This window comes from Atractosteus spatula, chromosome 17 (genome assembly GCF_055471065.1).
Source record: "Atractosteus spatula isolate fAtrSpa1 chromosome 17, fAtrSpa1.hap1, whole genome shotgun sequence".
Lineage (NCBI taxonomy): Eukaryota > Metazoa > Chordata > Actinopteri > Semionotiformes > Lepisosteidae > Atractosteus > Atractosteus spatula.
This window is the reverse complement of record NC_142722.1, coordinates 15,218,987-15,243,508: the sequence shown is the minus strand read 5'-3', so window position 1 is coordinate 15,243,508 and position 24,522 is coordinate 15,218,987.

The following is a 24,522-nucleotide window of genomic DNA, read 5'->3' as shown; positions in this document are numbered from 1 at the left end:
TGCTCACAGTAACTATAAGGTCCTGGTGCTTCTGGGCCAGAGTATAATGAACTACAAAAATACTGCTGCATTCCATTAACTGCTTTATCCAGTACAGGTAGGAGAGGTAGGAAAGCAATAGGCACAAGGCAGGATACACCCTGGACAGGATGCCAGTTCAATACAGATACCATTGTACTATGTGTTCTGTTTTCTTAATGCAAAATGTACACATAGCACTCTTTAGGAAAAAAAACAAAGCCTTTATATTCCTTGAACATCAAACCAAGTTGTCATGTCACATTGTTTTGTACAAATTAACAGCAATTAATGACTCCCAAATGATCCAACTTCACACACGATAAATTTTGTTGGCAGGTCTAACTGTAGCTAGACAAATTCTAATTCCTTACACTTGTAAAGAGCTTTTCTGGATATTTTACTGAAAGTGCTTTACAGTGGGGAAAGTGGGGACTCCCCTCCCTCACCAATGTGTAGCACCCAATAACGTTTGCATTTATTTTCAAAAGTTATTGCAGAAAGAAGCCCACCTATGTGTGTAATCTCTAAGCAAAAGCATGATCAGATACATTCTTTATATATTTTGTTTCATATTTGCGGCTGTAGAGGAGGAAATCTCACCAATAATCTGCTGCAGGAATCGCAGAAATGCAGCACAGATCTCTGCTGCTCCACCTACAGTATTTCTTTGCAAGGAACCCAACAGTACACAGTGCCAAGATTGTTCACACACAACGACACCTGAGACATGTGCTGATGTGCATTGACCTGGCCTGCAAACCAGTAACTACTACTAAGCAGGTTAGCGTAATAAAAGGTTGATATCCCTTATGTTCAACCATTCATCACTGATAAGGTGTAATTACAGTCAGTGTTCAGGACTCAACTCAGGGTACGCAAACAGAAAAGAAAAAATGAACAAATGGAAATCCTCTTATTTGGCTGGAGGTCAAATTTCACAAAGTTAAATTAAAAGTGGGTTCTAAAATGAAATGTACTGTACATCAGCAACCCAAATTGACACACTTAAATTCATTTTATGTACCGTCTTGATATTAAATTCTAAATATAGGCACGATGAAACTGATAGGCAAGTCTTTAAAAGAAATGAACTCATGAATCTCCCTGCCGGTTTTACAGCTGGCAGTAAAACACGTTCGCACTCTTTGCTGACACACTGTGGAGAGGACTTTCGCAGGTATTTAGCAGGACACTGCTATTGCAAAAAAGCTAAAAGGTTAAGGATGCCTGATTTTTCAGAGACACAGAATATTCCACTTTTACTGTAACTGGTTGCATCAGTGCCACACAGGACGTCAACAGTGATGCCTGTAACCAGTCTGAAACTGATCAGACACCCCTTACATAGTGGCTTGATTCATTTAAGGTTTAAATATAGGGCCAACTGCAAAGGACATTTTCAAACACTTCTCTCTTATTTAAAGTAAACAGGGGTGGACAGGTGTGTAGTAATCAAAATTAAATATGCTGCTACCCTGATACAACTTTACAGCCTGTAAAAGAAATATCAGCATAAAACCTGGTGTAGATCAAAGAGCTACTCAGAAATGATCTGATCTCTTGATCAGTCTTAAGAGGAGAAGATGTCATAAGGTCAAGTGAATCTAATTCATCTCACCATAAAGTCTGTAATACTTTAAGCTTTAAACGGCTAAGCACTTTAAGCTCATTAAAACTGAAAATAAATCATTTCATAAAATTTTACTGCTCTTCCTAATATTTGGCAAGATTTGCCATTGCTGGCAGAGCCAGGGACCACCAAGAGGAAGGCCCGTGGTTATTGAGAACATCAGACCAGTCACAAACAAGAGGAGCCATTTGGCTTATCTAGCCTGTGTGGTAGTTAGTAGTTAATTGATCCAAGGATCTCTTCCAGCCAGTTCTTGAAAGAAGCCAGAATATGAGCTTCGGGAGACGGTATGACATCTGTGTTCCACATGATACGGCTTCACTTTCTGCCTCACCTCATTTTAGCCAATGCTGGATCAAAGACAAAAATGACGAACTTCACTTCAAGGAACAGTCCGAGGGCTTTCTGCGCCAAAATGCTTTGTTTGCTTCTTCAGTTTGAGGTAAATAGTTATAAAGTACAAACAATCCCCCCAAGAAAAAGAACAATATAAATGACCATGAAGCAATTACTAAAGTCAGTAGAAAATATATGGGAATTTCCAGGTTCATCTACAGTATGATGTAATGCTATTACTATGAATTATATTACACACAGTATTGCCAATTCATAAATATGAAGGATTTTCTATAGACTACAGCAAACCATAGGTTCCCATTTGTTAAGATTTAATATAACTTATATTATATAGCTTATATATTTTTATATATACTTATATATTATATATAAGTATATATTTAATATATTTAATATTTCTTGGTGATGAGAAGCACAGTAGCCCTGCTGTCTCACAGCTCTTGGGGTCCAGAAGGAGATGCTTTCTGTGCAGAGTCTGCATGTTCTTGTCACATAAACATGAGTTTTCCCCCGCCTTCCAATGATCCTAGGTTAAGTGGTTTCTAAATTGTCCCCATGTATGCGCTCTGTGCCACTGGGAGCATAGTGCCATTCTGTGCCCTGATCTTCTTGTCAGTTTCTGATCGTGGATGGATGGATACCTTGTTAGAAATTCTTTAGCTGGGAAATACAGTATAACTATTAAACACAAAAATTGTTCTTTGCCGTACCTCAACATTGCATACTTAATGATATCCAAATATAATTCAGCTTTAAAATTTCACCTGGCTGAATATAAGATTATATTTTTTGTGTGTGTGATTAATTAACATTGTGAATCAGTGAACTAATAGCAAACTAATGATCAAGACCAGTTGAAAGGCCTCTTCTTGTTTATGACCTTTCTTACACTCTTTGCAGGCCCTGGACCACCTTATGTACTACGGTAAGAAAAGCAGATTTCAGTTTACTTCTGCCTCCAAAATCGCAGCTCAAGAGAGTCTCTCGTTCACCTTGGACAAAAACAGACTGGAGCTTGAACTCAGTCCACTCTCAGAGGGGTTTCCAACAGCACCTTATCAATAACCTCTCCTGCTTGTGTCTAAAGTTAATTCCCTGTCCTTAAGGGTTTGATTTAAAACAGCTTTCAGTTAAGAGTTCCTGCTAAAGCAAACTGGGCCTAAAGGAAGCCAGTGTTTTAACGGACCTCTTGAAATCCATTGATTGTGTGGGCTTCACATACTGTTCACACACCATGTCATCAATCTGGCTGTCCAAATGCCCCCTTTTGGGTTGCCACGGTATCATTGTGTACATTTCTTCTGTGTGGAATTGTACAGTGAAATACTGTACGAGGAGAATCTCTTTCTTGTGGTCGTCCCAGAAGCAGGAGCGAGAAGGATGAACATCAGTGACTCTTACAGTGTTTTACACTGTTCTGGATAAATCCCACCAGCCACCTATATCTACATTTCTTAATGAACTATCATTTACAACTTACTGCTTTACATACACTACCTTCCAATCAGATATTCTTTGATTTGTCCATTCGATTTTACAGTACATGGCAACATTTATTAAAACAAAAAGGTATTATAACTAATCCTTATGATTTATGATAACAAATCCTACAAGCACGTATTTTTTTAAAAGCCTGGCAAGCTAAAATAATTTGAAATATACAGTTTTACACTTTTTTTTTGTCAGATTTGGAAATGCTGAGAAATAGACTGAAATAGAAAATTAAAGCATCTTAAATATACTAAAACAATCTTTCTCAGGTATAAATGGGATAGCACTTAATACTTTGTTAAATATTTCGTCACAAAAATAAGGAACACGTCATAAAGAATAATTATTAAAAGCCAAAGAGATGTCTGTACTCTGAAAATTTCCCAATTTATTGTTAGTACCAGGAGTCATGAAAGAGTACAAAATCTATATATCCCAGCTGCCCACCGCTTATTAAAGTTAATAAGTTGTTTGCTATAAGATTTAGCAGACACTTTGTCAGTGATCACCTGTGTTAAGGATATAAACAGTTGCGGCAGATATAAACAATGGCAGTTGTCTTTTACATAGAGACTAGATTGCTCTGCCGAGCCTGCTTTGCCACAGTCTGATGATCCCTTAAGCAAGGATTCTAGAACAAAGTCTCACGATTTAAAAGAAATGATTTCTGTTGAGTACCTTTTGTTGTACAAGGTGGTAAGTGGGTTAGCCACCCGCCTTTCCAGAGAGGCAAGGAAGAATACAGGCATACTGTAAGTACAGCAGAAGGATTTGATTTTCTTCATTTTGAAAGGGCTGTATTGGACCAAGAAAGCCCCGCTATTGAGAAATGAACATACCAAGCTAATTAACATCACTGGCGTGCACTCATTTTGCCAAATGACAAGCAAAAACAACATTGTGTTACTGCTTATATTTTAACATATCTAGGGGGTACACTGTAGCTTATAGCCGTAGGCATTAAGCTTTCATTAATTCTTCTTTACTTACTGACTCTCAGAAAATATATGGTAAAGACCGAGGCTGAATAAACTGAGTCCTAGCAACACTCTTGAAAACTGGATCCTCAAAAGATTACTTATCCTATTTATGACAAAAGCAGGTTATAAGGATTTTAGCTGTATTAGCATTTTTTTCTCTTTTGGCAGGTTACAAAGGAGTTTATCTGGAGGAATGAATTTCAATAGAACATAAGACACACAGTGCTGCATTATCACGGCATCAACATGCAGGCGTGCCAGTCTCAATCTGCACAGATAAAGAATGGCACTAATGGACTGTCTTGTGATGAAAGGCTCTGGTGGACTCTTGTAGCCAGCTGCTGTGCTTATTTTACAAAGTTTTTGCTCAGCCTCTGAAATTGAGCAATTTCCAATGTGTTTTTCAAGTTTTATGAGGAATATGCAGACCTTTTAAAAACACTAATGTTATCAATAATGAAGGAGTGCCTAAAATGTCACCAAGGTTATGTTATTCTAATATAAATCAATGTTTGTTTGCCTTAGAGGGGACAGTTGCTTTAAATTTCACCTTCTCTTTCTGCAGAACAGCGTGCCAGTGTCCTGACACACTGGATCACGGGGAGGAGGGCAGGGGGCTGGCTTCCTTACCACTGTGTTGCACACAGCCACTGGAAGCTGCTCTTGTCCAGCCACAGCTACAAGACACACAAACATCACCATGTCACCACAAAGGCTCAGCAAACACACTGACTCACAGCCTTCCGGCTCTCTTTGGTTTCCTTATTCCCCAGCAGGCAGGGAATACACAGGTCTGGGAGAGATGGAAGCTCAGCCTTCAGCCTGGGACACTGCAAGCCGGGTAGCATCACATCCCTGCTCGAGCTCTGCACTCCCTCTGTTTTTAGACAGGTGCTCCCTTTAATAAGATGAGGGTGAAAAAACCTGAGGGCGAAATGAGCTTGAATGCTTGTACACCAGAAGCAGGAGGCTGAGATAATGCAGCAGTAGCAGTATGGAGTACTGGCTGCCCTTTGGCAAGGTGCTTCACTCCAGGAAAGTCCTCAGCTGTATAATTAGGTATAAATATGCAAGTTAGTCAGCCTAATAATAATAACAATAATGGACTAAGGTGCAGTGAGTTCTTACAACACTAATCCTGTACACAGCACAGCTGCCTCCAGCTGCAGACACTCCAGCAGAGGAGAGGTTTAAAATATTAATCTGTAAAGAATAAAACACGTCGTTGCAAATCAGACTGCAAGGAGAATGTGGAAATTCTTACACACTCCTATAATTATTGACGCGCTGCTCCTGATGAAATATTTATCACCACTGCTATGTTATATAACCTAGCCCTTCCATCTTCCAAGAGAAGGCTAATGTCTTAATACTCTAGGGCCTATGTTTTCATACCATTTTTCCAGCCCATCACACTGGGAAACGAGCTAGAGTGTTTATTTATTTGATGGTATTTGCACAAGGCTCCTATGCAAGTTGGATTCCTTAAGCTCTGTACTCTGTACACTTCAGCAGGAACCTGGGGATCGATAGCAATCAGACCCCTGATTACACAATCAGCTCCCTGCCTTCCTACGCCATCAGGGGAGAGAGCACAGCACATTAAAAGAGTCCCTTGAACCTCTGTTGGAGAGCTCAGAGTATACCCGCTAGCTCCTCAGGACGAAGCACACTGTAATCACAAAGAACTATTTATTGGGCAAGAAATATAAGCATCAACTTAGGCAATACGTTTCCTGCAGGAAAAGATGATAAAAGTATTATGTTTTTTTAGAAGCTTTGAAACCAATTAAAAATGATATACACAACTAAAAATAGAGTAGGCCACACCAATGAGAAAAGATGTCTAATTAAATTATGAAGACCAGAGAAGGTACAGTATCTGACCGTGTCATCCCTGTCTTTGCATTATTACAGTATAACTAAGTCTCATATGTTTCTGTAAGAACAATTTATGTAAATGAACTTAAGTGTTATCTCAGTCTCCACTCAACCTCATAAAAAACATTTTGGCTCCATTCAGACGAGCATGCAAATGTCATAGTGCCTTAAGATTGGCAGTAACTTGGGAACCATCAGTGAGGAGTTGGGAGCTCAGCAGCACAGTCATACCAGCCTCAGAGATACCATGCAGAACACTCGCTTTGACTTACAGATCATGAATAACAGAGATTTATAAACCACTGTTATAGGTAGCCATTTGACAAAAAAACATACATGTAGATGTTACAGCCAGATCTACAAAACAAACATTAACATGTGTTTTTCTCCTTGTTTCAGACTAAGCTAAAAGAGAATTTTTCCAGGAGAATGTAATAATATTTTTCAGCTTGCAGCCACAGCTGTACACAGATACAGCTCTCGGTAACCTGTTGTGCGAGGAGGGGAGACAGTGTGTCAATAATGTCTCCATCATTCTGCAAACAGAGCAGTTTGTCCTGAACTCCCAATCCCTGCTGACATCCCAAGGGAAGGAGTGGAGGTGTTGGGGGGGGGGGGGGGGGGGGTGTTAATAAATCTCAGCTCAGCATGCACCTCCACATCAAACCAGCTCTGCCATCAGAAGACCTAGAAAGGCCATCCTGATTGCTCAGCCATTTCTTGCTCAGCATTATCCGCCATAAATATGCCAGCCTCTCAGTATAGCAGGTCCCATTTATCATACATGCTGTACTACTGCAATGGACCACTGCGGCCGTTCTGCCCTGGGCTACACTGGAGGAGGGGCACGTACCACCATTAATTATCTTGCATTCCTTTGGGAGCAATTCCTTCAAAAGCTTAACCTGGGAGTGGGCTGTTGTTTCTCACAATATCCCAATCCACGCCATGTTAGCACTGGTATGAGAAGGAGTATGGGTCCAAGACTATGAACCTGTTCCACCGGGTTAGATGTTTGAGGCATGTAGCACTGCTGCATCTATGAAGTCTAAAGGTACAAAGTCAGCCTAGTCGGAGATCAAGTGGTAGTAAACCATTCATCTAACCAAGACAAATTAGATGCCTTCCCTTTTCTCCCCATACTACAGCGATGGTCCATTTCAAGCTGATCTGCATGTACTGCCATTTTGCAACAACATCACCATACAGGATGGAAACGGGTCTGGTGCTGACCTAATACTACAAAGGTTATACATGTCCAACAACTGTCCCCCCCTTGTTTGAAAAACAATAGGGTTACAAGTGGACATGGGAGCATTGTGAAAACACTGTTATATTGCTGTATTTTATTAATATACAGTATATAAATGTATAGAACAAATATATATCATCATTCAAAACACTCACTTGCAAATTATTTGACACTGCACACTCCACAGCACCTGACAGCAGAGTTAGAGCTGACTGGAGCACTTCTGTCACTGATGTCACTGCATCCCTGCACGTGCCCAGTAAGTCACATACTGTAAGTTCAGAAAGCTGAACCCGCGACAAAGAAGACTCATTTTCCAGATAACCTTGTGAATTTGTTACTGTTATACGTGATTTTTCTTTTGATGACCATAGATATAACTGGGTTACTGTGGCTAAGGATGTGCGCCTGTGGCTGGAAGGTTGCAGGTTCGTATCCCGCGGCCGGCAGAGGAATCCTACTCCGTTGGGCCCCTGAGCAAGGCCCTTAACCCCAGCTGCTCCAGGGGCGCTGTATAAATGGCTGACCCTGCGCTCTGACCCCAAACGTCTCTCCCTGTCTGTGTGTCTCATGGAGAGCAAGTTGGGGTATGCAAAAAAGACAAATTCCTAAATCAAGAAATTGTATATGGCCAATAAAGTGATCTTATCTATCTTATCTTACAAAGACACCGGCATGCTGCAGAATAACTCAACAGAAACTTACCTTGCTCTGAATATTAAATGAAAAAATACAAAACAGGTGGATCTGGAGGAAAATTTGAGCTCAGTGCTAAATGACTAAATGTCTACATTAGTACAATTGATTTTCTTTAAATCAGAATCCAATTGGCACTGTTCTTCAAGATCACTTTAGAGCTTGGCAGTACTACAAAGACACCGCAGTCAAATTTACTGTCAAGAAGAGAAAACAAACTGTCGTGGTACAATTTGTATACTTCACTGCAAATATTATACCACCTCAATTTAAACACTGCACTCAAAATATTCTAGGTTTTATATAAGCCTGTTTATTATTTAATAGACAGTAGCTGACAACAGAGAGTGGGTTTAGATTTTCTTTTCAAGCATTTGGGCTATATAGCAAAATTAAAACGGAACTTGTGCATCCCATAAATTAATTCCTTTGTGTGTATTTAAGTACAATTAGTACAATTTACTTATTGAAAACTGTTTAAAATGGCACTGCTGGAGTATAAAATAAATAGCATTAAAATCTGGACAAAACTATTTTCTTTCAAGCTTTAATGAAATTAGTGATTCAGAAAATCATCCAACATATAGTGTTAAGAGAGTGCCAGGCATTTGAAAGACGATTTCTTGAAATAGCATTAAAATGCAATTACTGCATTTCCTCATTAACAATTAATCCCACATTTCTGGAAGAAAAAAAACGTGTTGAAAAGAAACTTGATATCATGGCTGAGTGGGATACCCACGTCATAGACTGCTACAAGTTACAGAAACTCTCACGGTCTATAAATAAGATTTGGTCCATTATTTCTTAACCAAAATTGAGAGATTTTGATGTCACTTATTCCCCTACCTCTAGGATACTTATAATAAAGGTCTGGTGTTTCAGCTGCTAATACACATCACTTTTCCTACACATCACTTGAAGATGAGAAACCTCTAGGCATTTGGAAGGAATATTCTGTTCAAAATCACTCAGATCTCAAATTACACCCTCTGCGTCAGAGTTTTAAAAAAACGTATTGTGAGTAAAAACAAATATCTATGTGTTAATATCAATATCAGAAATACATTAAGAATGTAAGTACACTTTGGGGTTGGGTACAATTCTGAAACATTTTTTAAATGTGTGATTGAGGATTAAATTAAGTGCTATATCACACCTCCCTGCACTTTGTCCACAGGCACAGAACTAATTAAGAGAAATGTCCTGTTTTTACCAAACTGTTCAAGAGAAAAACTAAGAGCAGTGCAATCAATGTTCATAATGGGGGAAGATTAGCGTCGCCACAATATTTGATTACTGCGCAAATAAACAGATGCAGACAAACAGACAGGGACATCACACAGACAGGAGCGACAAACACAGAAAACCATACTGTGCTGGCTTTTCCAAAGAGTGATGAATATTTCACTCTATCCCAGGTGCACAGTCTAAACTAGCTGAGCACCCAGCTGACTCAAAACATTCCAAGAAACTTACTTCAGATTCCTGTTTTAATTCTTCCTTGGCCTTCACTAAGCAAAGGAAATTATTTGTAATAACAAAACAATTTTAAACACAGGAGTAATGAAAGAAGAAAAACATACTCTTTTCCAATTGGTTTTGGGACAACACATCCCCAGTGAGGGGCTGAGAGATCTGAGAGAGCTGGAGGGGGTCACCAGCAGGGCAGGCTGCAGCCACACAAGCCCGCTCCCTCCCTGGCCTGTTACGGAACCTCATCCCCATCCCTCAGGTGCTGTCTCTCTGGTTTAGTTCTCACTTTCTTGACAGCCGCCCTTAACCCAACCCCAGGCTTCTCGGCCTTTCACATCAAACCAGGAAAAGGCTTGATCCACCACAAACAACAAATGGTGGGAAAATGTCACATGTCATTGACTGGGTCATCTTTGCCCATGCTGGTCAGGATTTAAACGGCTCATTTAAAGTCGCCACATTATCTTCTGTGTAAACAACAGAAGATATCCTTCTAACTGGTCTTATTTCTCTGCATACGCCATTCTTTAGGTTAGGAATTAGGTTTGTTAAGGTACCCAGTCCAAATTCATATCACGACTTCATCTATGAATTGACCCATCAGCAGAATCAACTGGTCAAAGTTTGGGGTTGTGCCGTCATCATGTCCATATACTGTAAAGAACAATAACCCCAGTCCAAAATGTACTTATTTACAAATCTCTACAATTCTTCTTAAACTCTCAAAGACTGTTGGTAAGAATCTCCTATACCACTAGTTAAAAATGCATATGCATTCAAGAGACTCAAGAGAATATGCCAACAGATATTTTTCATTTTTCAACATTTTTTAACCATTAGAGGAAAGAAGAATTGCAGTAATTCCAAGTAGAGGTAGAACTGATTGCTTTTCTATCTTCAAGAATCAAGCTAATCATCCATCCATTTTCAAACCACTTCTTCCAATTCAGGGTCAGGGGAGAGATGGAGCCTATCCCACCAAGCAACAGGCAAAAGGCAGGATACACCCTGGGTGGGATGCCAGTCCATTGGTGGGCACACAGACACAGGAGAGACGCACACACTCACATCAGGGTCAGTTTTCCCAGAAGCCAATTACCAGCATGTCTTTGGACTGTGTGAGGAAACCGGAGCACCAGTAGGACATCCAAGCAAATAAAAGGAAAGCATACAGTACAAACTCCATGCAAACTAATCAGTCAATCCAATTTTATGTCTAAGCATCTAACTCTAGTCTAAATAAGTAGTACCTAGACCTTTTTCAAACCTCTGCCTTCTGGGATTTGAAATATAGTTGTATAATTTAATACTAATGGAACCTACAGCTTTAACAGTCATCGCTGTGACTTACTGTTTTTGTGAGTCTCACACTTCCTATACACTAAAGACCTCCCAGTAGAGCTTTCCAGGTTTACCGCATCTTTCTTTCTGTTCTTTAACCGGCAATCTTCACTCCAGGGAGCTGATTATTACAGAAGTTCTCTTATAAGAAAAGTTTCAGGACACAAACTCAGCATTCTGAAGGAGAGAAAAGGAAATGTGTCAATGGATTAATCAACAGAATGAGCATCTCCTTCCGTTTTCTTTAGAACAATGCACTGTGACATGAAGGGAAAAAAAGTTCTGGGAAACAAAGCAAAAATCTTTAAAATGTTTTAAAAGGGCACTGTAGCATAAAAGCTAACATATTTTGAGACTGAAGTATGATTTAGTACTTAGAGAAGATTCTATTACCAATTCCTTGTAGCTGCTAGAACTGCTGACAATGGGAAAAACTACAGTGAAATATGTGTGAATGTATAATAAATATATGCACATTACCAATCAAATTTAAATTCTGCCTGCCATTCTCCTTCAGAGCCTGACACGCCAATTTACAGAAAGTCTCCTCACTCCACGCTCTCTCCTGTCCCTGTTCCTATTCATTTACTTGTACCTGCGCCTCTCGCTTGATTAATGCACTGTTTATGCAAACAACTCTTTTCATCATTTCCATGTCCTGTTTCTTCATCACAATGATTTTACACAAAGGTTACAAACAAGACAAAGACATTTGGTCCATCTAGACCATTTGTACGTTATTAGCTAATTGATCCATGGATCTTATTCGGCCATTTCTTGATAGAACCCAGGGTTTCAGCTTCAACAATGTGATGGGGTAGCTTGTTCTTTACCTCCACAGCCCTGTGCATAAAGAAGTGCCTCCTGTTCTCAGATTTAAATGCACTTCCTCAATCTGCAACCTCCAACTCATGTCTCACAGTTGATTCTGAAGATGTCCACTATGTAGACTTGTCTCAATGTCTTTAAAGATTCTCAATTCTCAAAACCTGGGTGAGGTCACCTCAAAATCTCCTCTATTTGATATTAAAAAGATTCAGCTCTTTTAGCCCGTCAGTGTAGGACACTTTCTTAAGCTCCGGAACGTATCTGGTTGTTTTTTCTCTGGACGGGTTCCAAAGCACTAATATCTGTATTGTAACATGGTGAACAAAAGTATTCAGTACTTTCATTCATAAACTCTGAAAACAGTATTCCCCCTTTCACTAAAATAAGATTAAATACTGTGTGTCTTTAGATATTCAAAGGGAAGACTAGAAAAGAAGAGATTATAAAAAAGGTTTGGATTAAAGCATACAGAAATATACTTACTGTACCCAACCCAACCCAAGAACTGCATCAATTTAAACCGTGAAACAAGAACCAAAGAAAACGAGTGTAATTTAAGAACACGTACAGTATTTTTAGTCATGAAAGTAGGAAGCATAGATATGTGGTGGGGAAAACATAGCTAAGTAGATAAAACTGACATCCTGAATTCTTTCAAGAACACAGAGAGATTTCTGGTTTGATAAGCTACTTTCTTATTTAACGAGCAAAATGGATCAAACAGCTTCCTTTCATTTCTAATTTTTCCTGGGTTCCCACATAAAAGCCTGCTGAGGTCAGAATATGAGAAACACGCCCTGACTTTGCAGGTATAGAGTATTTAACTTATTAGTGTAATCCATTATTAGGTACCGGAGCAAATGTTCTTCAGGAAAACCAGTAAATGTTAGCCAAAGCTTTTCTATTGATCTCCACTTAGTTCAGTGCACAAGGCAGCTGTGTGGATGTAGATAAAAAACGCAAGGAAAGAGAACTCGAAAAGGCCTCATCAATTATTAAATGTGTTTTGTGCAACAAGGCAGTGAGGCTATAGGTGCATTAACAGATCCCATCTAGGCATTTGGAGTCTGGAGAATTAAGGCACAAAAGATCTGTTCATCATTCTCTTTTGCCATTTGGCACTGCCAGCTCTGTATACTAAAATACGATCCGTCACACACAAGAAGAGTTATCAAGTACACAGTATACTAGAAGGTATACAGGTATTTCAGTGTATCAGCATGCGGATTCTGTATGATGCTCTGTGACATGTTGGGCCAGGTTGGCGCTTGGCTGGAGGAATCATGGTGTCCGGCCTGGGTCATGCCACCAGAGAGGTGGCAGATTACTGACACAACGGCCCCAATGTTGGGGGTAGGATTTACTGCCAGGGCTCTGGGCTCTGGGACACACCTCACCTCCAAACAGCAGCCACAGGTTTCATTCAATCATGAGAAACACACAACTAGCTATTTCACATCAATGGCAACAAAAATAACTAGACATTCTAAAAAAAAAACAGATGGTTTAGGGCAGACTGACGACGTTACAGTGTTTTTTCTATAATTGTGTCATTACTCCTACAGAGAGGTATCAGTACTACCAGCACACAGTTGGCCTTCTGGATAAAACCACCATTATTCCTTGGTGGCAGCTACAGGCAAGCTGTTGTAGAATGTTCCTGGATGCGGGTGTCACAGGTTCGAGCCCGGGCTCCGTCACTAGCCTACTGAGACAGAGTGCAGCCAAGGGCAGGGCTCGCTCAGCTTCTGGTGCCAGAGTGATGCCTGCACAGCCTGGGTGTTCACAGACCCGAAGGACTGTCAGCGATGGACACGCCTCTCCTCCACATGACGCCAAACCTGCTGTGTAGGGCTGCATAGCCTGGGAGATGTCTAAAGACGTGTGACTCAAAGACTGGAGGGAAAGAGGAGTCTTCCTAACTTCCTAAAACCCCTCATTCCATCACATAGGCTTTCCGCATTCGGTGCGAGCACAAAAATAACTGCTAATTCTAAACTGAGAAAGAAAAACATTGCTAGAAATTGGAAAGCAGAAAAATAGGGATGCTTTTAATGAGAGGATAGGTGGAGGAACGCCAGACGTTTAACAACAAACAAACCCAACTTGATATGGCACTCAGAAAATAGAATAAAAGACTGTTTTATCCTCACTTCTCTGTCTCTCATTTGATTTTCCCTTTTCTGAATGTTTGCCGGTGTACTGTATAACTATTAATCTTTCTCAGCACATAATTCTGTCTTCCATCACGTTCAGAAGGGCTTACTTCACATTGACTTGGGTTTCCAGGCTGCACTGTGGCTGGAGGGTTCGACAGCCAGCTGTGCCCTGCCTCTGATCATGACAGAGGTAACGTGGGGCTCACTGTTCCTCAGGCATATGGAAACCAAATAAAACAGCCAAAGATTTACTCACCTCACTCCCAAACTGGTACTCTGCCAAGCAGGTGCTGTTGAGACGCAACAGGCAAAGTACTGCTAAGAGGAATTCTGTCCTCCACAGTTCAGCAGCTCTGCGAACATTCTGCCATTTATTCAGGATAAAGAATCGGGGACTGGACGTGGCTCACCAGTTCTCCTTTTTCACATGCCTCCTTTGACAACCAGGTTCAAATGGAATCGGTTCATCCAAACAGGAGTGAAAACAGAAAACTGGAACTGCTAGCCTAAAATAACGTCATGTGTTTGTTGAATATTGATCGATTTCTGCAACAGGAGTTATGAAGCCTGCTCCCCAATCAATTTTCAATTTGATTCCTACAATATAAATTGTGACACCTGCTTCACAATCAATGTTTGAATTTTGCTTTTACAGGGCAGAGGACAACATCTCCGTCCATGAAGTGTGGTTGGTGTGGTTCACTGTGAGCTCTTCCCAAGATATCTGTCACTAAATTGAATACAAGCACTGTATATTGGAAATACTGAATACAACTATATTGGCAACACCAATGTAACATTCTGGGCGCAAACATGTGTCCAAAAGCAAAGCTCTAAAAGCTATTTACCACATAACAAAGTAAGAAATGGTGTGTTTTAACATTAAGATTGAAGTTTTAAGTTGTATTTGCTTCTATAAATGGTATCTCACCTTACTAATGTACTTGCTACCAGACTTGGGCTTAACGTCCTTTTACAACATACTTCACACCATGAGAAAAATTTCACCATATATGTGTCGCTTGAATCTTAAGCCACGCAGTTTGATATTAAATGAAACTATATGCAATAAAATATTTTGCAGATTACTAAATCCTTTAGGAAAGCAGCACAGCCAGCATTCAGAAGAATCCAGATACTGGCTCAGTTCCAGGCACTCTGTGCCAACTCACTGATCCAAAAGCCACTAATCAAATACTTCAGCTCCTACACTGAACTGGGTAGTTTGGGATGCCTATTATCTCCGGAGAAGCCATCCCAATGAAAAACAGAAACTTTCCAAGGGGCATGTAAGCGTGATATAAACTGAGAAAACCCAGGATCCTTTAAAAAAGCAATTCTGCGGCCATCGCTGTTTGGTGAGAATGAGGTTCGGAGGCACAAGTTCTCCTGCCACAGCAATGAGACAGCGGCACACGCGAGTGGGGCTGCATTGTTATTTTGTGGTTGTTTGCTATTATATTGAAAAACGCGACTTCATTTACCCGCATCTAGAAGCGCCGCCTTCTCGAAAGGGTTTCGATCCTGGAGCCCAAAACTCAGCTTCACCATCACGCGAAGTCCTTACTGTTATTAATTTGCTCACAAAATAGCAAAGAAACTAACATACTACGTAACGATGCTCCTTACATGATAGATTGCACTGTCAAAAAATCCTGACGTATAGCCATACATGTAGCCCACGATCCGAGCTTACAATAATGTATTTTTAACGCAATGGACCTTTCTTCTTCACAGGCAGGAGTATGATCTTGGTCAATAATTAGTCCCACGATTTCAAACGTATTGCAAAAATGGCAATCATACAAAATTGTGAGCGTACTGTCGTATATTTCTTTTGCGCTTTGCAGGTGTTTTAAAAGTATACAGTAACCGTCGGTGTCAATTAACAGTCGATATATACTGCATGTTCATGTCATTGCGTAAGCCTGTTTAGTTTTAAAGAGACCTCTTTTAAAGAATGTATTTAATTGCAATAATAAATAACGAACGGCATTATGCGTGCTTAGAAACATATAAACGTGAACGATAAATGTAGCTGTCCTGTGTATTTTTAAATAATTATCTTTACACACTGGCGCTAATCTGTTCACGGCATTATATCCTCACGCTATAATCAAAATGTGAAGCATCCTCACGATTCTTTGGGTTTTTTAAGGTAAACGTAAACTTGAAAAGCAATGAAGTACTTAATTAGCGGCAACTGGAACAAGGATGTAGCTGGGGAAATAATGTGGTTTAACCAAAACTTTATATTTGTTTTAGAGCATTTAGACATCACTCTTTCCTTTTCTCCTCCGATTTCCGCCCTCCAGTGGAACAGAAGGGAATTACACGAGCCAGCTTTGCGGCGTGCTCGCTTATCGATTGAGGGGAAATCTTTCCGTTTTCTTAAAAGAGAAATTAAAGGAAAACTTTTCATTTTGGATGATTATGTAGTTTCATAAACACAACTGGGTAAATGTGTATTCTGTGAGGCAGCAGTTCATAAACTGACTAAATTAATATTATACTATACATGCTACTTGAGAGAACCGGAGAGCTCCTTAAAGGACATTATTTCTTTTAGGATTCAAATGTATTCTCTAGTTCTAGTGTTTATGTCACTCATAATGCATCATCAAGGACTGACCGAAGGCGATGTACAGCAATGCCCCTTGCTGTCCAAAACACGGGATATTTTTAAATCACCACAGTACCGCAGGTTTTGCGAGGTAGCCAACATGCGGCTTGATACGCATAAAAAGCTACCTCAGCTGTCGCCGATGCATGCCTCGTCGTAACGGGAACACAGCCCCAACACAAGTGAAACACTGCTACAGCTGTTCTCAAATCACCACCATAACCAGTCTCTGATAATCAAAGAACGTTTTGTGTATTAATTTATAACCCATGGGAAGAGTTCAGTAAAGAGCTTAAAAGCCCTGTTTTATCCCCCTTGCTGTTGAAATAATAAAAGTGGCGTTGCCTAAGCAGTAATGCCTGAATATTTTCAGACTGCAGTCATCGTGGAATTAACCTCCTTCAACACGCCGGCTTCTCGCTGCTAACGCGAAAAAGCCCAGGCCGGCGCGTTCCGCAGTTCAGAGCAATTACGCTCACATCACGGTCAAACGCGAGGTGGTCGAACCACCCGTCCTCCTCAAATGAACACACGGATTCGGGGAAAAAGACTAGATGATAGATCAATCTCTGCGCCGCTTGTACAGAGAGAGCCTCGGGCAATGAAACACCACTTCTCCTCCAAACCATCTACCCCTGAGGCAACCCCAGCTCTGTACCTTCGCAGCACATGCCTCACATTAATCAGGGCGTTCCGCTGCTCCGCGGCACCTCTTCCCCAACTCCTGCTTCCAAACTTCGCCTGGATAGAACCAGCACCGGCGCACAGCGCTGGTCTGAACGAGAACTAATCAGCAACGCTTAAAAATACAGTGCTGATCCCGGATACTGTCCGTAATTTGGCCATGGTACTTTCTGTATATCTTGCACTGACATTGGCATTTTAGCAGATATTACGAAAAGAAGTTTATATTCACCATACAGTGATCTATTCACTTCAAGCGGGACCTACTTGTACAGTGCACCATTCCCGCTGGCTGTACCTCACAGAAAAGCAGTAGAATGACCCTAAAATACACCCCCCAAAAAACTAAAAAACAAGCCATACCTTCTTCCGGGGCTGCCATTTCATCATATTTGTAAACCAAAAATGTACAGCATCAAGATATTATATTCGCGGTGACTTTAGATTTAAGGGAGTTGCAAGACCGAGTCATGCTTCCTTGCGTGTTACTTCAATTTTGCAGCATATTGATCAAAGAACAGCTGATGTTTATCTGGAAAGATCGTCTTTCGCAGTCAAATTAAATCCAATCCAGGAGAACACAGAGACCCCCGATTAAGAACTCCAGAAACCAAACTTTAATTCTTGGACGGTCCGTATCCAATTCACAGCTGCGCAGACGAGCGTTTTGCTGGTTCGGCGGATTCTCCGGGACAGCGTAGCAGCAGCGCTCTTCGCTTAAGGTAAGCAAATCCCTTCGGCGTACCGGCAAGACGGATGTTTTATATATTGAGTTACTTCTGACACAACAAAATGTTACAGTTTTACAAAAATGACAGTATGTGCAGAGAAAAAAAACAACGTGTGCAGGAAGACTAATATATCCAGTTGCGTTCCGTTACCCTTCCGAAAAGCTTTGATTGGAAACACTGCACTGGGTATAATTCTGCACGCAAAACTTCTACCTTTGAAGGTTTTTCTTTTCTTTCCCTGGAAAATGTCAAGTACAATTCCAAAGATGGGGCATAGCCATGGGAAAAGCGTCCCCCTCCTTTTCAGCGTTCAGTGTAAATTCCGTATACAAAACGTAATTCCGAGAGAGTACTCCAGAGAAGCGCAACGCATGAAAAATAAGGGGGGAAAAAAACTGAAAAATCCCAGGAATTTCTGCGAGAAGAGCTGGAAGGATATCCTGCAACAGCAACAAACTGGACTACACTACACTAATGACTTCCTTCCCCTTCAAGCACAGGCAGCCCTGAGCTGAGGCAGCGAGACCAGCCCCCTGGGTCATAGTGCCGTCGCTTCATATTCAAAGACAGAATCACAAGACAATGCAGTAAAAGCGCACAAACGCTAACACACGCACCAAGCCTGTGTTGCTCGTAAACGCTGGTGTATGCACAGGAACTCACATGCGGGACAGTTCTTCAGCTGAAGAAACAGCGAAGTCTCCTCATAACATGTACAGTATGTTAATAAAGGCAAGTCTAGCTAATTAGCTTACCCCATGAACAGTCTCAGCTCAAGTAAATGTACCAGCCTACAAAAGAATATTTCTGTACCCTTTCATCCGTTAATATCGCTCTTATTAAGAAAGGACATCAGAACTATACGCTGATAAAGCAGGTGTGCAAGCAGACTCATGGTACTTAGGGTATAATGAGCCCAATAAATTGTAATACTTTATTCACAGCAAGTGCTCTAGCAATCTCATCTCACCAGCTGTGGAGATCAATAAATAACAAACTTCCAGCTTCGGGTAGTCTTACAAATACAAATGGGTTGGAGGTTCAGGGAGGGGTCTCTGTTCACAGTCTCTCTCGCTCTCAGTGCAGTTTAATGGCTGTTAGGTTGCTGGGTTCTGGGTGGGTCCTGCGCAGGTATCCAAATGGCAGCCAGGGCATACTGCACTGCGATTTGAACCCAGGTCCCAGACTCGAGACAAGAGACTATGACAGCTGTCATAGTTGAAAAACAACATCTTGAATAAGATATTGAGAATGACACAGGACACTGCTGGTATCCTGTTGAAGCACTGTGCATCTATTATAGGCTTTACCTACCCAGGCTTGTTAGATCAGGAGTCACTCCAGAAATACACAGCCTCCCCTTCCAGAATGATCAGGACACATACACTCGGCAGACTGCAGTACAAGTATTATTAGATCACAATTTATCACTGTTAATTTAAATCCAGATGTGTGTCCAGCTCTTGTTGGACACACATCTGGATTTCAATTAACAGTGATAAAAATGAAAGTATCTTCTAAAATACAACAAGCCTTGCCAATGCTCTATGTACTGTGTATACAGTTATTGATTTGACAAAAATGGTGTTTGTAGTTTACATCGCTGGTCAGAGTTGTGCTACAATGGAATTAAAAACATGAATTAAAGATTCCTCTTCTTTTGCATTGTCAGAAAACTGTCATGTAAATGTCAATCCTGCCAGTATAGAGCCCTTTCCAAGCATGACTGGTCACCTCTTGAGAGACTTACGTACATCTAAACTATCACTTTCCATCAGACTTAAAAATACATTTTTTTTATTTTGGAGAGTTAAAGTATATCTGGCAGTGTGTGTAAAAGTGTTAAAGCGTGGTGTTACAGTATTTGAATATTTCTGAATCCTTTTTATGGCTTTTGTTTGTGAGTTACAGATACATTGCTCCCCTGTCATCAAAAGTGACAATGTGAGAATCTTTAACTAGCCACTCTTTCCACAATAATGCTCCAATATTCAACAAGTGTGAAGAACAGATATGACCCTCAGCTACATCAGGGTACAGAGTCTGTCTGTGTCTGTTCTACTTCCCCGTTGTCACTAAAGCACTGCATTTTAATCTGCTGCTTTACTACGCTTTACTGTACAGTACAACGGCCCAACTCCCTGCATTTGTTCAAGAAAACTGAAGTAAAGTGGAAAGAAATATTGGAAACATTAGTACAATCTGCAGGCTGTAGAGTATTTTAGAGGTATTTAGAGGTATAGGTATCATTGGTATGTAGTGACAGTCTTAAGTATCTGCCTTTCTGCATAAACTGTGAAAAAAAATGTTTTCAGTTGAATCAGAATATATGGAAACAATGAAACATTGTCATATTTTTGTAACAATTCAACACTATAAACATCGATTTCAAAGACTAAAGTGTCTTATAAGTAAAATCATTGTTTACCTCTGCAAACAATATATAATAAAGTAATTACTCTAAGAATACACAAGAAGAGGAATGATACATAGTTTAAAACCACGTTCTAAAGTTACACAAAGAGGCCTGGCTCTGATGGGTGGTATTCTGCGGTAACCTTTAGGCATTAGTAAGTGGTAATTTGCAACAGAATTCCCGGCTTTGGTGCTGTGATGTGATTCACGCAGTGCACGGCCGCTCACCATGCCAGCAGTCACGTGCTCCAGGGTCTTAACCCCACTCGGGGGAAACCACTAACACGCCAGTGTTTAGGCCCCTCTAGCACCTAATCATTCACTCTGTGAAGTCTTCACTACTTCACTACTTACACCGGCTGTTAAAAAAAAAAAGTTGAAAAAAAAAAGTCATCCAACTACTCGAGAACGTGTGTTTTTGAAAATCAGCTGATTACTTTGCAGCAATATCAATATAGATGTTCTGCACAAAGGAAGCGGAAAGTACTTCTTCCAGAAAGTAATGCCGTGGAGGGTGTGATGGTGCTTATACCTATTCAAAAGGATTGTGGCAGAGAGGAGCAGGAGAGAGGGGTTCTCTCTCTAAACGTCTCCTGAGAGTGTGCTTGAATTAAGTCAGATCTTGTCTTGCCATATTAGGGTAGGACTCGTTGGGCAGGAGCAGACACTAAATCTGTATCATAAAATGAGAGAAAAAAAGGGTGTTGGGACCGCTAGGCCAAACTGAGCACTCAAGCTCCGTTTAAAAGAGAAGAGGGGATGCAGCTTTCACTATACTGTATGTCACTTTGTGCTAGGGGGAGATGACCCCAGTTTTGCCCGCTGGAGGGTGTGTGATCAGGACAGCAGCTCTTTCTCCTGCTGCAGCTGCAGCAGACTGCAAGGCGGCACCCAGGCAGTAAACAATTATTGATGACGTTACCAAACAACAGGGAGAAGAAAAGTCAGTCTTGTAAATCATTCAGGGCTTCAGAGACTCTTGATTAAAGACTTGGTGTGACTGTGGGTTGCCTGTCACCAGCTGTTCCCATGTCTGCAGAGAAAACTCCATGTCTCAGTAGAGCTCATTTTCCTTGGGATTAAAAACATGAAATGTAATACTGCCATATAAGGCTGATCTGACCACCTCTGCATCATTAGCAGCATTTTTCATTGATACCTTGGTTTGAGATATTAACTGATTATGTGTTTTCAAAGTCCCATCACTCCTTTGCCTCTTCCCATAATATTTACCTTAGCTCCAGTTGCAAACAAACACAATGGAAAAACTGGAAAGAGATGCCCTTAAGTCTTTTTTTCCTGGAGACCCCACTAAACCAGGAAAATTGAAAATCTGCTGAGGACTGAAAACAAATCTGTTATCTATGATGTTTCCTCAGTTCTGACCTTTGTTGAGGGCTACAATCTCCACTAAATGTCACATGGAAAGTGGTTGCACTTATATAGCACACGCTCATTCTGCAACTCATCAATCAGTAGATGAGTTTGACTAACATTGCATCCTTACCATTACTATTAAAAGGCACCTTTTAAAGGCTAGTTACAGAAGAAGCACAAATAAATTAAAGCAAAAGCTATACCTTGGCAAACTCATGTCCATTTCAGGATTCCCAGGCTGCAATACTCTTGTTTTGTGTTGGAAAAGGAAAATTTCCTCATGCTTTACAGCAACCTCCTAATGAAGAACTGTCCAGTGAGATAGGAACAGATCGCCTGAGCTGAATCTCTCACTTCTGGTTCAGCTGCATCACTGAATGGGTTGACAAGATGAAAACATCTGTGCTTTGGATAACTGGGTTCTTCATCAGTGCTCCTGGCTCTCAGAGCAGTGCAGTGCTGAGGTAAGGGAGGCATTGAGGAATACAGAAGTTTCAATAAAGCAGAAGCAGACACCTGTACATTTTCTATATTTATATATTCTGTATTTATAATTCTGTATATCTGACTGGTATAGAATGGATACATTATCTATGAAGTGTAAGACAGCTACTTTGGAATGGTTACTACCGCCATTAAAACAGACAGATCTGTATGCTGCACTTTTTATCTTGCTGCTAAACTCTTTAACACACACTTGCATTGTTTTCAGTGGAGATGTAATCACATGCCAGATAAGACAGAGCAATTTTCACCATCCTGATGATCAGATTTTATCAGTCCCTGTTGTATTTGTGGATCTGTCAGAATACAGGAGGTACAGTATAGCTTGTGTTATAAAAGGCTGAAAATAATAACAGAATGTTGTTAGCACTTAATATTTTTAACTGTTCATTGACAATACTGAATATACAGTGCCTTGCAAAAGTATTCAGACACTGCCTCTGGTCCCATTATGTGAAATTATAAAATGATGCACCCACATTCTTTAAAAACTTAATATTTTTGTGGGTACGAATAATAAGTTATAGGAAATGTCAGTAAAAACTAAAGAGAAAAAAACCTAAACAGATTGACTGCATAAGTAATCAGACCCATGAACTCAATATTTGGTGCAAGAACCTTTGGCAGCAATTACAGCCCCAAGTCTTCTGGGGTAACTTTATACCAATTCTGCACACCAGCTTGATGCAATTTGTGATCATTCTTCTCAGCTGGTTTGTTAAGGCTTTTCAAGCTGCATGATCACTTACAGTATGGACAGTATGGACAGCCAGTTTCAGGAAATTCCACAAATTCTCAGATTTTGACTGGGCCACTTAAGGACATCTCTTTCTTTTTGTTCTAGCCATTCTAGTGTAGCTTTGGATTGTTTTGCTGAAAGGTGAATTTCTGCCCTAGTTTTAAGTCTTAACAGACTGAAATACTGTAGGTGTTTCATCACGTGAAAATCTTTTCAGTCCCTGCAGATGAGGAGCAGCTCCTTGACATAATGCTGCCACCACCACGCTTGACAGAAGTGATGGTGCTAACCGGGTGATGTGTTGTTTGCACTAGACATAACATTTTGCATTTAGACCAAAATGTTCCAATTGTGTCTCGTCAGACCACAAAACATTTTGCCACATGTTTGTAGTTTCACTTAAATGCTTTGTTGCAAACTCCCTGTGTGATTTAAATGGTCCTGCCTCCCTGCCATAGAGGCACATTTTTTGTGATGTTGTAGATGTTTTTGACTGAGGCACTTTTTCTTCCATCTCAGCCATAGAAATCTGTAGCTCTTTCAAAGTGGTTGCTGGTCTTACAGTGGTAATCTCTCTCCAGTTTCCTCCTGCTGTTTAAGTTGGAGGAATGGCATAGTCTTGTTTGAAAATAAAAAAACAACACCTGAAGAAGGCTCCACGGCCGAAACATTGTGTTTTCTTTCTTCTTTTTTTCAGCATTGAATTAACCTATTACTTGTTCCTTTGCAGCCTACGCATGCTGACGCAGCTCCCCACCTGAACTATTTTTTGTACACTTGTTTAAACACAGAAGTCATTGCTGGAAAGCTGAGTCTTCAAACACCAGGTGTCTCCAAAGTAGGGTATGTATATAAGGCAGTCCCCCCTTCATTGAATATTTATTATTCCTGAAATCTGACTTTGACAGGGTAGCTTATTTGTGACATAACATCCCCTACAGAAAATGGAGCAGTCTGCTAGAGTTTTGTTTTAATAATCCAGGTGTATCCATCACTACACACCTTTCATCTCTGACATTAAAAAGTGAAGATTAAAACAGAAGCAAGAACAGATATCTCTGTGTTAGAAAAAATAATGAGCAAAAAGTAAAAATGTGACAAAAAGAGTATTTCCAGTAAGCACTTCAACAGACAAGGAAATGAACTGCAGAATATATCGGGGAGAGCAGAGAGTTTTTAATTTAAGCCCACTTGTCAAAGCACTGTCATGTTGCAGCAGAGTGAAGCTGACTATTCCAGAACGATGGCTGTGCAATCAAAGCATCACCCGATATTCTCTGGAGGCACCCCAACCCTCTGTCTACAGACAGCAAGCACCCCAACTTTCCCTCCACAGG